General features: G+C 46.7%; 1 protein-coding gene and 1 pseudogene across 29 annotated transcripts in view; one reads left to right on the top strand and one right to left on the bottom strand.

The window, feature by feature from the left end:
- Positions 1-16,046, bottom strand: part of PACSIN2 (protein kinase C and casein kinase substrate in neurons 2) — a 114,635-nt gene that overhangs the window by 44,792 nt on the left and 53,797 nt on the right. For 14 of the 28 annotated variants that reach the window (XM_081127340.1, XM_081127331.1, XM_081127341.1 and 11 more), the window contains one exon: positions 7,486-7,571. The exons of the other annotated variants lie outside the window; for them this stretch is intronic. The gene's annotated coding sequence lies outside the window, so the exon portion shown is untranslated. The remainder of the gene's footprint in view (positions 1-7,485; positions 7,572-16,046) is intronic. 28 annotated transcript variants of the gene reach the window in all.
- Positions 7,219-8,506, top strand: LOC308552636 (keratin, type I cytoskeletal 18 pseudogene; annotated as a pseudogene). The gene has a single exon. The product of its transcript is annotated as a keratin, type I cytoskeletal 18 pseudogene (transcript).

The following is a 16,046-nucleotide window of genomic DNA, read 5'->3' on the forward strand; positions in this document are numbered from 1 at the left end:
TTCCCACCTGGAGCCTCTTGAGCAGCTTCTAGAGCACCCAGGGCCACATGTGTTTTTTGTTTTTATTGATCAAAAAGGGGTCCCCTCTGAATCAGAGGACACAACTGTGTTAGGAGAGAAAAGGTCCAATCAGTTACACCATGCTTTAAATTCTCAAGTACTAGGAACTGCTCTGTCACTGAGTCAGCATTTATATTTATATTTATAGTGGAATTTGAAAATGTTTGGCCAGGATGAGTCCCCGCAGGACTTAGTCTGATACGACGTTTGTGTGCCAGAGGAAAACCCGATTACCTCTGAAATGTGGAAGAGACCAAAAAGACTTCAAGAGACTGGAAACAAACTAGCTCTACGATTTCTTATTGCTCTGGAGCTTTCTTTAAATCGTGAACAATCCTTTAAGACACACACATTTCTCAAAGCAATGAAAGGCAGGAAAGCATCTTCTTGAGAAACCCAAGTGCCAGGAAGAAAGTGTGAGGCAAACTTCACCAGTGACCGCCAGAACCAGCACTGCTTCTCTTCACTGCAGGTTCTTGAAACGAGAGATCTTCCCAAAGTGGAAGCCTCAGTCAGGCCCCAAAATAAATGAACAAATAAATAAAAGTGAGAGAATAAATACATGGGCATACTTGACAAGAACCAAGAACCCAGAGTCTGTGGGTGTCTAGACCAAATCGTCTAATGCCAGCACTTCCCAAGCAAATGTGGCAGCCTGCCCATCCTGTCCCCTCAACTGTGGTATCTAAAGGGGAAGTGGCTCCACACAGACGACACTGGCTCCTGCTAAGACTTCTGAGGGGTGCCCCAATAGTGGCCCCCACCACCCCACTCACCGCATATGTCCTTCACAGAACCAAATGCTCTCTCTTCCCAGCATTTATAGTGGGAAAATCAACTAATTTTTGGAGACAGTGCACTTTGGAGAAAATGCTATTGCAGCTGGAGACAAAGTCTTAGATATCCGCAATAAGATACTCTGACTCTAAGGAACTGTAAATGGGTGCTGGAGTGTGTGAAAGTATGAATAAGCAGATCTGAGGAAATATTATGAAGCCATGGTAACAGAAACCATGGAAGAAACTCCGGTTGCACAGAACTGTTTAAAAATAAACCGGATACTAAAATACCAGCAAAAAGCTACAATGACTCACATGTTCTCCTCAAATACGAGTACAGCCAGTTCTTTGACGGTCTCCCAGGCTTTTTCCCCATCGGAGAAACGTGAGACAAAGAAAGTGAAAAGAAGTGAAAGAAGCTTTGAAAATTTTCTCTAATTTTACCAGCAACTTGGTATGAATAAGACCTTATATGTTTTAGAGTTTGATGAGAGTATGGAAACCTACATTCATGCAACAAGAATTGTTTTTTTGGTAAAAGCCCAACTGAATTCAAAAGCATAACTGAGGCCCCGGAGTGTCCCACACTGACTGCATTCTCAACGCAGTCAGGGTGGTCAAGCACCGCAGCACCACATCTGTCATTAATGTGCAGCCTTTAAGGCATTTTGTAGGCACGTGACCACCTTTTCCCTTTCTCCCCTTGCCTGTACGCCCCACCTCCACCCTGGACCCTGTCTCCACTGTATGTCCTCTAACTATACTTACACATCTTTTAATGTGGCAGCTACAGAGAAGGCCCTCTTGGGCCTGCACATGGAACAAACCCACAGTCTCAGCCCTGGGGCCCCACTCTGGCCTGCCCTGCCTGTCCAGCTGGCCTCAGCCTCCTGCCAGGCCCTGAACAACCACACATGCCACGCACCGCTGCCAGAGGTTGCCCCTCCTCATCAACTCCTACCCATCCTGCAAGGCCCAGTTTAAATGTCACCTCCTCTGAGGAGCCTCCCCTACCCCCCACCATGCCAGTGACCCTCTGCCTACCACTGTCCCCTTACAGTTCCTCTATGGTGCCATTATTTCCCAATGAAGTTGGTAGCTCTTAGGGGGACCCTGGTGCCTATCGTAGTACCTAGAGCTGCTCAGTGACAGCTGCTGAAGGAAGAAATAAAGCCAGGGAATGGATTTCTCAGGAACACTCCGAGTCCTGGGCGCCCTCGTCAGTCTAGAACATGCCTCCTCCCTGTTCCCCTTCCCCTGCCCTACCTACTCACTCACTGTATCTCTTCTTTCCTCTTCCCATAACAATGATTACTCTCCTGCACAAACGGCCACTCTTCCTCATGCCCAGAGGCTTATTTTGGACACACTGCATCCTCACCTACAATTCTGCTTAGAGTCAGAGCATCAGGAAAACTTGTTTGCAAAAAAGCTCTGCTGCCAGTTGAACAGTTTCAACAAGGTAATGGTACTTAGGGGACCCCTTAAAATTTACTTTGTGAAGGCTAACTTTTCATCTTTTGCAACATAAATTATTCAAGATCCATAATCACGGAGATTTCAATTTGGTTTGTTATCAAAAGCCCAGGAGAGTCACCCAAGTACACAGTGGCGTTGAGCAGGGAAAGCATTGTCCACACAGACAAAGGGAAACCCAGGAAGGGGCTCATGACAGGAAAACTCAAACACATGTGGCTTGTGGAAACACAGGTGACTGACCAGCAGCTCCTTCAAAAAGCACAAGATCTGGAAGCCTGCTGCAGACACCCACTACCACGTGGAGAAGAGATCCCCAAGATTCTCATTCTCTCAACTTCTATCCCATCACAATGTCCATCCCCGACACCATTTAACAAGCATGTGCTCAGAGGCCACCAGCGTCCTAAATATGTATACATGGTCCCTGGCCTCAAAGAAGGGTTCTGTACAAGGAGTCAGGCATGTAAACCAACACATCCGATGCTGTTACTTTCCACCCTCGCCACCCTGTTCAGTGGCTACACCTCCTTGCCTAGTCTAGAGCCCTGCGTTTCCCACTGAACTCAGTTCTCCCTGACCTGGACTTGCCCAAGGCCCAAGTAGGGATGGAGGCACTAAGCCCTTTCCACCGAACCCATGTAGCTCTAAGAAGCAGGAACGTCCAGCACCCTAGGGGCGCCGTGCTGTCTGGGGCCAGCTGCGCAGACATGGAGCCCGAAAGGCTACTCCTCCCCAATCGAGCAGCCCTGGACCCTATCTCCAGAAAGTTCAGTCTTCCACTTAGTAGCTTCAGAGTGAGACAATCAGGTAAGAGGTCTGCTTGTTCCTGCCCAGCAGACTTTTCCCAGCTCACTCCCTTATCACCTCTTATCCACACTGCATAGAGTAAAACAAAAGCATCCTGCTAAATGCTGGATCTGAGCTGACAGTCCTAAGAGCTAATGCCACTTAAACAGAGCAGAATAGAAAATGTGTTTGAAACAAGCCAAGCAGACCCTTCAGGTGACTTTGGGGAATGTCTTTTGAAATCATTCACTCCCTAGCTGCACTAGGGGTTTTGTTTCTAAATTAGAAAGTAACTGAATTAGTTTCTAACTCATAATTGTATAGGATAGTGAATACTCAGTAGTGAATTCCTATGGCCTGAGAATGAAATGAAATGGTTCTGAAGATCCTAGAGAAAGGTGGGTCAGTTTATTTTATTCTTAAAATTGGCCTGAAGAAGAAAGGAAAGCCCGGCAGAAAACACTTAAGAAAGCCTCTGCCTTTGGAATGTGCAAGGAGGTGTTAAAAGGCTTGAGCTTTCCCTCCCAGTGATCTGAGGGAAATAAACTCAAACCTTACTGTTGTGTCGCACAGCAGCCTTCAGAAGCACTTGGGGAAGTTCCTTCTCTAGGACAGTTCACTGGGTATGACCTGTGTCAAGGACCACACTGAGCAGAGGGTGCACAAACAAAACAGGCCCCCTGGCGATTTCTGGGTGGAGAGTCAGCTCACGCAGTCCTTCTCCTACTCCACCTGGAATTCCACTGAGACAGTCTCTGCCCTTTTAATCTATGTGTAACCTAAAACAGGTGCTCAAGAAATCAGACGGGACCACAAGGTGAAGGGGAGAGAAAAAGAGGGGAGGTGCTGTCTGGATTCTGAAGGTTAGAGAAAGTGACATTTTCTATGTGAGAAATCAGCACTAAAAAAAAATACTAGATCTGGAGTTGTGTAGTAACCCTTGAAATGACTAGTTTTGTCCCTGGTGCCTTTTACATCTGAATAACTCACAGAAAACAAGTCATGGCAGGCCCCCTGGTCATCTTCAGATGGCTTTCCATGTTCAGGGTAATAATTGTCTCAGGTTAGAGGGAACTGGCAACAAAGGTAGGATGAGACCCAGAGTCACCAGGTCTCTCAGTCCAGGCCGTCAGCTTTTAGTTCACCCCCAGGTTTTACCAAGGAGCTGGAGCAAACAGCATTTACATGTCCCCAAATTCATTTTTCTTATGTAACAGAAATGTGTCAGCTGACAGGTCCACGCCTTGGACTGATTTTTACTGCGATACTTTTTGAGACCTCTGGTTGGCAAGCACCCTGGGAACGTGGGGCCTCAGACTGAAGATTTCCCCAAGCTAAATATTGACTTGATGCTCTGCAGGTTTAAAAATAGAAAAAGTTTCCTTAAAAAGGACAAAAATGATACACTTCCCACATTGATATTAATGTGAGAATGCAAACAACAGCCCAAGAAAATCTATAGAAGAACTCCAAGATCTGAAAGAAAAATGGAGAGCAGGCCTAGCTGAGCCAAAAACAAGTGGTCTAACACCTCCAGTTACTCCCCCTCCCCACAGCCCTATGAGGGGCCAACCTCACAGTGGGAATGGAATATGTCTCACAGGGCAGTATTTTTAGGAGAAATATGACCATGTTTGCTTTCAAGGTTGGGGTGGAACGATGGAGCCAGGAGGCCTGAATTCTAGTGCTCCCTCTGGCTTTGACTGCATATGCCACTTTCCCGCCAGCCTTGGTCTCCTCTCCTACTAAGAGAAAGACATTCCCCTAAATCACTGTACAAACAGGATCACTGCACTTTGTGGTCAGTCCCTCTAGTCATTCACTCATCAATTCACTTACCCTGGACACCTACTATGGTCCAGGTGTGGAAGACCACAGTGAACAGATAAAGTCCCCAACTTCTCAGAGCCTGCATTTTAAGGGTTTGCACATATCAAGCCTTCCATGAGCTGTTGAATGCAGGAACACTCCTCTTAGCACCAGACACAATGACCAGATTTCTGAAGTTGGATTTTTCCTGGCCCTCTGCATTAGTACAGCCTGCTGCAGGGAAGGTGGTGATGGTGACACTCGAGTAGGACGATGCTGTGATCAGCCCAACAAATGTAAACTATTATTATTATTACAGAGTCAGCCATTAAAGAATAAAAACAGAAATGAAATGGGGAAAAATGCTGGCGTAAAAACTCAATTTCCTCCTTTACTCGGTAATTAGTACAATATTTTACTCCCAAAATAGACTTGTATATTCTATGCAATGAGAAGAAAGAAATGCATTGCAGAGTAACTTATTAGACTGTGAGCTGCTCAAGAGCAAGCTCCAATCATCTTCATCTCAAAATCTGAGGAGCTGCACACAGGCAGCTGCACAAAGAAGAACATGTGTTTGTTGACTGAGCAACAGCGGCTACTGTTCACTGTAACAGTTACACACAGAGGGCCAGCGTGCTCCAGGAGCCTTCCATGCCTCTCTTTAATACCCACTCCTCCTCTTACAGATGTGGGAGGGGAGGAGGAAAGAAGCCCAGTCACTGAGGTCAGCGAGTTAGGAAGTGTTGCCACCAGAATGTGAGCCCTGCACTGGGGACAGGGAGACTGCCATGGCCTGGAGATGGGGCACCTGCCAGTCCCTGGTCTTCGCAGTTCGCACCCCCCCCGGCCCCACCTACGCCTCCTCCAACTGCCCACTCTTTCCACTTTCTTGATAGTATCCTTTCAAGTACAAATGTATTAATTTTTATAAAGTCAAAGTTATGCATTTTTTCCTTTTGTTGTTTGTTTTGGTATCCGCTAAGAAACCACTGCCTAATCCCAGGGGTTGAAGATTTACACCTGTTTCGCTCTAAAAGTTTTACAGATCTAGTTCTTACAGTTAGGACTCTTGATTCATTTAGAGCTAAGTTTCATAGGTGGTATGAGGCAGAGGTCCAAATTATTTCTTTTACATGTAGATCTCAAATGGTCCCAGCACTAATTGTTCAAAAGACTCTTCTTTTCATTGAAATAGCTTGGCACTCTTGTCTGAAATCAATTGACCATAAATGTTAGGGACTCATTCTGTTCTCTTGATTCTATCCCACTGACCTATCCTCATGCCAATAGCATACTGTCTTGAATACTTGCAGACTTGTAGAACTTTCTGAAACTGGGAAGTGTGAGTGCTTTAATTCTGTTCTGCTTTTTCAAAATTGTTCTGACTACTCTGGATGCCTTGCATTTCCATATGAATTTTAGAATCACCTCGTTCATGTCTATAAAAGGAGTCAGCCGGGCTTTTGAAAGGGGTTGTGCTGAACCTGTGCATCAATTTAGGAAGTACTGCCATCTTAACAACCCTAAGTCATCCAATGCATGGATGTGCAGCATCTTTGCATTTACTGAGGTCACCTTTAATTTCTTTCAACAATGTTTTGTAATTTTCATTGTACAAGTCTTGTACTTCTTTGGTTAAACTTGTTCCTAAGTATTTTATTATTTTTCATGCTACTATAAGTGGAATTATGTTCTTAGTTTTATTTTTTAATTATTCACTGCTGGCTTATGGAAAGACTAGACATTTTATATACTGATCTTGTGTCCTGCAAACTTGCCAAACTCACATATTAGTTCTAACAGTTTTTAGTTGATTCCTTAGGATTTTTACATACAACATCACATCATCTGTGAACAGATAGTTTTACGTTTTCCTTTCTAATCTGCATGTCCTTCATTTCTCTCTTGCCTCACTGCCCTGGCGAGAGACTCTAGAGCACTGTTGCAGAAGCAGTGAGAGCAGGCATCTTGCCCTTTCAGTCTTCCTCTTCCCAGCTCCGTGAGTTTCATCCATGCCCTCTATCAGGTCAGGGAAGCTCCTACCCTGAAGAGTGTTTTCATCATGCAGGAGTGTTGCACTGAAGGGGTGTGCTTTGGCTTTTCATGTTACAAAACAAACAGATATCACCAAGGACCAAAGTTAGCTTAGATTAAAATCCCTTGACATTACATTATTTATTAGGATTAGTGTGAAGTGTCATATAGAGCCAAATAAAAATCTAGTTTAAGCAACTCAAAGAAAACAGCTTATTCTCTGGCTCTGAGAAAAAGATAAATTGTGACATTAAAGAAACAGAAGAGGATGCTCGACCTGAATCTTGGCCTCATTCCTTTCTCCCTGAAGAACCTGAGTTTCAGCACCCTCTCCAGCTTCTCCACAAACTACCAAACCCTGGGGTCCCAGGCGGCCAGTATCTATGCAGGTGCCAGGGGCTCAGGCTCTTGGATCTCCATATCCCACTCTACCAGCATCCAGGTGTCTGGGGGTCCAGGGGAAAGGCTGCGAGGATGGTTGGGGGTCTAGCAGGAGTATGGAGGTATACAGAGTGAGAAGGAGACCATACAGTACCTGAATGGTGACCCAGCCTCCTACTGGAGAGGGTGAGGAGCCTGGAGGCTGATAATCAGAGACTGGAGAGCAAAATCCGGGAACACCTGGAGAAGAAGGGACCCCAGTTCAGAGATTGGGGGCATTATTTCAAGACCACTGAGGACCTAAGAGCTCAGATCTTTGCAATGCTGTGGACAATGCCTGCATTGCTCTGCAGATTGCCCATGCCCATCCTGCTGCTGATGACTTCAGTCAAGTATAAGACGGAGCTGGCCATGCACCAGTTTGTAGAGAGTGACATCAATGGGCTCTGAAAGGTCACTGATGACACCAATAACACTTGGCTGCTGCCAGAGACAGAGATCAAAGCTCTCAAGGAAGAGCTGCTCTTCATGAAGAACCATGAGAAGGAAGTAAATGGTCTACAAAACCAGATTGCCAGCTCTGGGTTGACTGTGGAGTTGGATGCCCCCAAACCTCAGGACCTCAGCAAGATCATGGCAGACATCTGGTCCCAGTACAATGAGCTGGCTTGGAAGAACTGAAAGGAGCTAGACAAGTACTAGTCCCAGCAGATTGAGGAGAGCACCTCAGTGGTAACCTCACAGACCGCTGAGATAAGAGCTGCTGAGATGACACTCGCAGAGCTGATATATATAATCCAATCCCTGGAGATCCACCTGGACTCAAGAAATCTGAAGGCCAGTTTGGAGAAACCTGAGGATAGGTGGAGACATGCTATGCCATGCAGATGGAACAGCTCAGCGGGCTCCTGTTGCCCCTGGAGTCAGAGCTGGCACAGACCTAGGCAGAGAAGGAGCACCAGGCCCAGGAGTACGAGGCCCTGCTGAACATCAAGGTCAAGCTGGAGGCTGAAATCACCACCTACTGCTGCCTGCTGGAAGGGGAGGACTTCAATCTTGGTAACGCCCTGGACAACAGCAACTCCATAAAATCCATCCAAAAGACCACCACCCATAGGACTGTAGATGGCAAAGTGGTATCTGAGATCAGTGATAGAAAAGTTCTGAGGCATTAAGGAGGCAGCAGAAGTGGGACACCCCTTGGGGGGCAGGAGGCCAATAAAAAGTTCAGAGATCACTGGGGGAAAAAGGAAACAAAAATACCAGAGAAAAAAATGGATGTGCCCAAAACTTATGTAAACCTTTGCATGATAAAATGTCATGTGGAAAGCAAATAAGGAAAAATGGATTCAACACAACCAACAAAATCTTTTACCTAAAATATATTAAGGGCTGATATAATGACTGAGGATCCAATTCTATTGCACAAAGAAGCTGCCACAGATAAGCCAACAGGAGAAAAGACAGCTGGGGCACAGGCAGGAAGGCTCCCTGAAGTTCTACCTGCTAAGCCAGGCAACAGAACTAGTGAAAAGCCTCGCACGGTTCCCAGTCCTCTCCTTTCTGCCTGTCATCCACTGAGAAGCATCCTGCTGCAGCTACAGGAAAGCAGTCTCCTCAACCAGCCTGGCCCCAGAGCGACAATGTGGAACTGCACCTAGTGCCCGACAAAGGACAGGCACAGTGAGTAAGAAAGACATTTTTGTTATGTTAAGCCTCTGAGATTTGGAGTTCGCTTGTTACTGCAGCATAACCTAGCCAAGTCTAACAGAAAATTACCCTGTGGGGAAAATAGTTTAACTCCCTTTAAAAATGGAAATAACTTATAAAAATAAGAACAATTAAAATGACAATGCCAGTTTTAGTGGGGCTACAGGACAATGGGAATGTACTCTAACACTGCCCATAGGCTTCATGGAAAAATCTGGAAACACAGAACAAGGCAGATAACAGTTACCGACCTCTGACCCTGCAGTCCCACTCTGGGGAATACGCTCTAGCAAATAAACTCAAAGACAAACAGCTTGAACAAAATGTTCATCTCGGTAATACTTATAGCAGCGAAGACTGGCAACAAGTCAAATGCTCGCAAATGGAGAAAACATGGTGAGCTGACAGAGTGGACACCACTCAGCCATTACAAAGGACAAGTGGAGCTGGGTATAAGCAAAAAGCAGCAGAGTACAACAGCACATAGACATTCATTACACATAAACTTTATTTTCATTTTTGTAGCCTCAGTGAGGCAGACACTCAAAAATTTGCTAAATGACTGAATGTCTGAACCAACAAATGACCTAGTGTGTGTATGCAGGGGGGACGGAAGGACGGACAAAGGATGGAGGAGACATGGTGATGCAGTGAGTCTCCTTAGCCTCATTTCTGTAAAATGGCTTCAGCGTATCTGCTTTAAGATGCATATATTTGCATTAGGGAAAGGGAAACTTTCTTCATATAATAAAGCCAGATTCACATTCAAGGGAATGACTTTACACAAAGAAAAACTCACTAAATTCCCAGCTCTCCCACACTAGGAAGGAGTCCGCAGCAGGTGGTATCCCTGAAGTTCAAGGTGGGGCTGGCAGGCCACCGGTCAGTGTTAGACAGAGACAGAAATGGGATCAGGCCTCTCCGAGGTCGTGCCCAAGTGCTAAGTGGTGGATACACAATGAAGATTTCATCATTCAGACATCTGGACACTTTCTGTTGCCTCCTATTTGTCATCACAGAACCTCCTTCCATAACTATAAACACCATGTGTCTTCCTTTGGACTAGTCTCATTAATGGAAAAAATTCACCAGAAAATTTTGTTTTTAATATATCTTTATTGATTTCAGAGAGAGGAAGGGAGAGGGAGAGAGACAGAAACATCAATGATGAAAGTTGTCATTGATCAGCTGCCTCCTGCATGCCCTCGACCCAGGATCGAGCCCACAACCTATACATGTGCGCTGACCAGGAATCAAACGGCGATCTCCTGGATCCTAGGTTGATGCTCAACCACTGAGCTATGCCCGGCTGGGCTTCACCAGAAATTTAAAGAATAGTAATACTAAGTTGTCTTTCATCAGATAAACTCTCATTTCTCCCCAGTGTTGCCTTAAACCCCACCACGCCTTTTCTCTTGCCTTGCCCTGGACTGGCCAGTGCCACCTGTCTTCATCCCTCTTACCCTCAGGGCACCACAGGAACTAACACCGTCAGTTCCTTGAGTCTAATTCTCCCTCACACCTGCCTGGAGAAAACTCCACCTCTACCTATCACACTGTCCTCAGCCTCCTCACAGTTACAAGCAGTACATTGGGTGCTGGAGGAAACTCACACCTCCTCAGGAGTCCTCCTCACTGCCTGCTGTCTCCCACAGAGACATCGTGCAGTCCATCTCCCTGGCCACCTCCCTTCCTCTCACTCTCAGTAGATGACAAATCTCACCTCAGAGAACATGGACAAGTGGGCAATCAGAAGCCCCTCCACTTCCTGCATAACTCGAAGGCATCTGCATACACACTCCTGTCTAAGGCTGTCCCCTCATCCCCTTCCTCTCATGGCCACAGGACATCCCTCCACCCATCAATCCCTTTCTCTGCATCTTTAGCCTTGACTGGCTGACCCTCTCTAGCTCTTGCTCGCCCCTTTCCCCTTCACAGCCAAGCTTCTTACAAGAGCTACCCACTCTCAAGGTCTCCAGTTCTCACCCCACCCATTCATTTCTCAGCCTACTGCTTCCTCTCCCATCTTTCTGATGAAAATGATCAGACTAGAAAGCCCAAGACCTCCCAGGCTGCAGATACTTCTCAGGCTCCCCAGTGTTAGGGAAACTGAATGGCAGCTTCAGATCTTTCCACTGCCTCTCCTGCACTCTCTCCTCCTACAGCCACACCCCTGCTCACACTACCACCTCTCCTGGCTCCCCTCCTCCTCTGCCCAGGCCTTGGATAGTGAAGTGCCTTGGGATTCTGTCCCAGGCCAACCCTCCTGCTGCACACACTGCCTAAGCAAGCTCTTCTGTTCCCACACCAAACCACCTTTAACCTCAGGACTCCCAACTGGCATCTCTGGCCCAGCTCTCTCATAGGAACTCCAGTCCCACGCATCGGACTGCCTGCTGGACCCTCCATTTGGCCATGACACAGCCCCTGCAAACCACTTCCTACCTGCCCTGAGCCAACTCCAGTCCTGGTTTCCTACATCAGGGAAGGGTCCTCCCATTCACCCAGCTGCTCCAGCCAGAAACTCTCTTCTTCCCACACCCAACCCCCCACCAATCCTATCACATTAAATCATTTTCCAAGACCTGACAACACTGGCTGTCTTTTCCTGAGTCCTTCAGCTTCGCCCAATGGCTACCTTTGTTAAGGCCACCACCATCTTTTGCCCAGATCACTAATGGCCTAACCGGTCCCCAGCCACCGATATGGTCTCCCTGCCTTTCATTCTCCATGATGCAACCACGGTGGTTGATGTGTCTTTCAGAAGATGGAAGTATGCTTCTTCTTGAAATCCCTCCAAGGTTTCTTACTATGGCCAGCATGGCCTACCAGTTCTAACCACTGCCCCCTCCAGCCTCACCACTCAACACCGAGTCACACTATACCCGCTTCAGCCACAGTTAACAACCTGCAGTTAGCACTACACAAGTACCACATTCCTTGCCTTTGGGGCTTCACACATGCTGTTCCCTCTGAACAAACATACACATGAATGAAAGGAGGGGGAATTAACTTCTTGGGGGCAGTTTCAAAAGTAAAAGTAAAAAACCCTTTCAATTAGTTTTATAATGTTAAAAAAATATTTAAACTGAGTTGGGAGCACAATGTAATATATCTAATATAATCCAGGGTGAGGCCTTCAAAAACACAAGTACCCAAAGTCCACCTCAGTCTAGGGGGTAAGAAGGGAAGAAGACAAAGAAAGCCTAAGGACTTGTAGAGGAGGAGAAGGAAGTGCTGACTGAGCGTCCCCAAGCCAGAGCTGAGCACACAGTACAGGTCCCTCCTGGCTTCCAACTAGGTAACAGCAGTAATGCACTGTGCCCACCACACTCCAGGCCACTCTACACCTGGCCCCTAACGCTCACTGCGGTCTGCACTAAGCCTCTCTTGAGTAACTTGCCCAAGTTTCATCACCTGAGTGGGGAGGGGGCTGGAATCATTCTTGGGTCTGTCCCCACACACCCTCTCCTGACACTTCCCCTTCTCCACAATGTGGGGGTGGGCTAGATGAAAAGGGTCTTTGCAATTCTGATTTTCTACCATTCTAAATATGGAAAAGGGTATGACCTCTGTCATAAAGATGTATGTATTAGCCACAATTAAACACATTCAACAGATGTGGCTTCTTCTGCCCCACATACGCAAGCTCTCTACGCTGATTGCCCAGGCACTCTGAGTCAACAAAGACTCACTGTATGGCTCTAAAGAACAAGCGTACGTTGACTTGCCACCATGTTAATCCAGGAGTCGTCCCAGTTACGCCACAACACGTAAAGCTGCCTGCCAAGGACAGAAGAGCTGTTATTCCAACATAATCTTAGAATCCCTTCCCACACATAGACACACTCGTCGTCTCTCTCTCTCTCCCCTCCTCTCACACCCAGCTAGTGCTCAGGGTTGGAGAGCACATGAGTACGTATCAGCTCATCACCACCACCACCTCCCCCATTCACTTCAGGGTGTCCTGACATCCTACACACAGTACCTAACAAGTGACAGGTGGCCACAGATACAACTGACATGGCTGATGAAGTGGCAGGGAACTGGGCTGCTGTCTGGGGCACCTTCATTTCATGTTTATCCCGAGTTCTCGGTGCAGCTCCACCGCTGCCAGCTGCTAAGCTACAAACACTTCCTGAGAGTTCCTTCCCTCAGCCAGACGGACTTGCCCAGTGGGATACTTCTTCCTTGAGCTGCAAGTTTTCCAACTCAAGAGACATACTTAAAGCCTAAAAAAGAAAAGTCACGTAGGCCCAGATGAGACAGAAAGCTTCTCTGGCAGCAGAAGGAAAACTACAGAATGGGTCAGGAGGCTGCCCTTTGTTCGGGCAAGAAAAGGGGGGCATTCAACAAGGCAGATGTGACAGGAGAAACACAGACTCTGAGAGTGGCGGTAGGAGGTACCTTCAAGGTCTGCTAAAGCAGGTTTCCAAGATTCCACAGAGGGCATTATGAACAACAGCAGGAGTAAGAGTGGCCTCAGGTCAACCGCTTCGGCTTCTTTCAACCCCTCCACTTTGAGGCAGCCCCTTCCAGAAGCAGGGCTTCCTGTCACACAAAGGGCCTCTGTGGGCAGTTCCCCACTGCCTCTTTTCCTGCACAGAGCAGGGGCACCTCCCGAGGCTCTTCCCTCAGAGTCTTTCTGCGGCCCGGCGAGTCGTCCACCTGAAAACTAGAGGCAGCAAGACAGGACACCACCAAAGAACATGGCACTCCTGGATAAATCTAGGCGGTCTCTGAAACGTGCATCTGTGATTCTTTACAAGACATGCTGGCATGACTGCTGAATGGCCTGACCACCTCACCCAAACTACCTAAGAGGACTGTGATTGATACTGCTTATCTGTAAAACGGAATCCAATCTGCCTTAGAGGTTCTGAGGATCAAGTGGCATCTGTCTGAGATCAGGCACAGGGCCAGTGTGGGGCCTTCAATAATTGGTCACAGTGCCAGAGTGAGGGTGGTGACTACAGATCAGCCTCCGTCAAACAAGCCAGGCACAAACACTGAGCATTCCCCTTCCCATGGGGTTGACGGACACAACCTCCTCCAACACAGAGAGTGACACTTTCTCAAAGAGAATTCTGCACAAAATGCTACAGAACAGACAGGAGGATCCAGAAAGGATGCACAGGGCTGACATTTCCGTGAGAACTCATCACTGGAGAAGTAGGGACAGGCACCCCATGCAGAGGAAACTGTATGGCAAAGAGAACGGGGTACAAACCAGCTCAGTGCACTGTCAGAGGTCCTTGAAGCAAGCCCTGGGAAGTGGTTGTGGCTTCTAAGGAGAGGGGACAGAATTTACACAGGGCAGGGTGCCCATGGGCACACTGCTGGTTGCCAGCCTGAGTCACTCATTACACTGCAAGAAAAGAGACCTATGCTCCATCTACCTATCAGCACGTCCTGACAAGCCACCCACCATGAGAAGGCTAGGAAACCACTGATGCAGCTTCACGCCCACCAGAGCTGTGTCAGGAAATGAGCTGCTCAAGTACTTCTCAAGAAGTACTGTGAATATGTGCCTTTGAAGTTAAAAAAAGTCATGCAAACAATCAAAGAATTTGGTTTTTAAGTAGGTATCTATGCACTCAACTATGGTGCCACTTTCTCAAGAAACTATTCCATTTCATTCAAATGTACAAACTAGAGCCAACATCTCCTGTTCTAGAGAAGAACACAGGGCCAGTTTGGACCTGGTGTGACAAACTGACAACTGAGTTCTAACCTGATGGTGATTTTATTTTTTTAAAAATTTCATATAACCCTAACTGGTTGTGCTCAGTGGTTAGAGCACTGACCTGTGGACTGAAGTGTCCTGGGTTCGATTCTGGCCAAAGGCACCTACCTCCATTGCAGGCTTGATCCCCACCCCAGCTGGGGTGGGTGCAGGAGGCAACCAATCAATGGGTCTCTCTCACATCAGTGACTCTCTCTCTCCCCCTTCTCTCTGAAAAGCAATGGAAAAAATATCCTCAGGTGAAAATTTTTAAAAAAGTGAAAATAAAAAGTTCATATAACATGAAGGCCTATCCAGTAATCTGAAAAAATTAACAGGGAACCCACTTATTAACCCACTTGTCCCCAGTACAACTCCTCTCAGTCTCCCTGGCCATGACCCATCCCATAGGGCACATGTCACTTTAGCAAACAGGACTTATATGCTCATTTCTCAGTTGTGCCACTGAAAACTCCAGAACACAAAACAAACACCTGCTATGTTAAACCTCCTATATATTTTTTCATGATGCTACCTAATAAACATTCCCAGTTACCAGATTACAAAGGAGCAAAAGTAATGACATTTCCATTTATAATAAAATGCCCAACCAGCTAGCATACATAAGTATTATCTGAGAAGCCCTAAAGAAAATGGCTTGGTTACTATCATAACTTCAGTTATAACACCAAGCACAGACCTAACAGGCATACACATAAACATCACACACAAGTACCAGCACAGACACTCCATACACCCTCTCTCTCCCTTCTCATACACATCCCCTCTCTCTCTCTTTCCCTCTCTTTCCCTCTCTCTCTCTCTCACACACACACAGAGCCTTTCTTTAATAAAACATTTGTCAATTTGGCTGGTTTAAAAAATAGCCTGCGTCCCAAATTCTTAAACATTTTCAATAAAATATATACTTTACCTGAAAAACTTAGTAAAATGTTAATTCAAAACAATGATGTTTTATTATTTTATGTATGTTTTCCCCCAATATTTTAAAAACATTTGCTTTCTCAGTGCCAGAAACCTTGCTAAGAGCTGGGGGAAGGGAGTGAAATAAATCCATAATAACACAGGGCCCTGCAATCCATGAGCTCAGTGTAGCAGTAGGAAAGATAAGTCAAGGTCACATCTGACTAGGGAGGGAGGGAGAGAGGGAGGGAGAAGGAAGGAGAAGCCTGCTGCCTGCAGCACAGTGAGAGTGAGGTGCTCCAACCATGGCACAGGCTGCTCTGAGAAGCTGGAAAAAGACTGAAAAGAACACACAA

Source organism: Miniopterus schreibersii, assembly GCF_964146895.1.
Source record: "Miniopterus schreibersii genome assembly, chromosome: 2".
In the NCBI taxonomy this organism is placed as follows: Eukaryota; Metazoa; Chordata; class Mammalia; order Chiroptera; family Miniopteridae; genus Miniopterus; species Miniopterus schreibersii.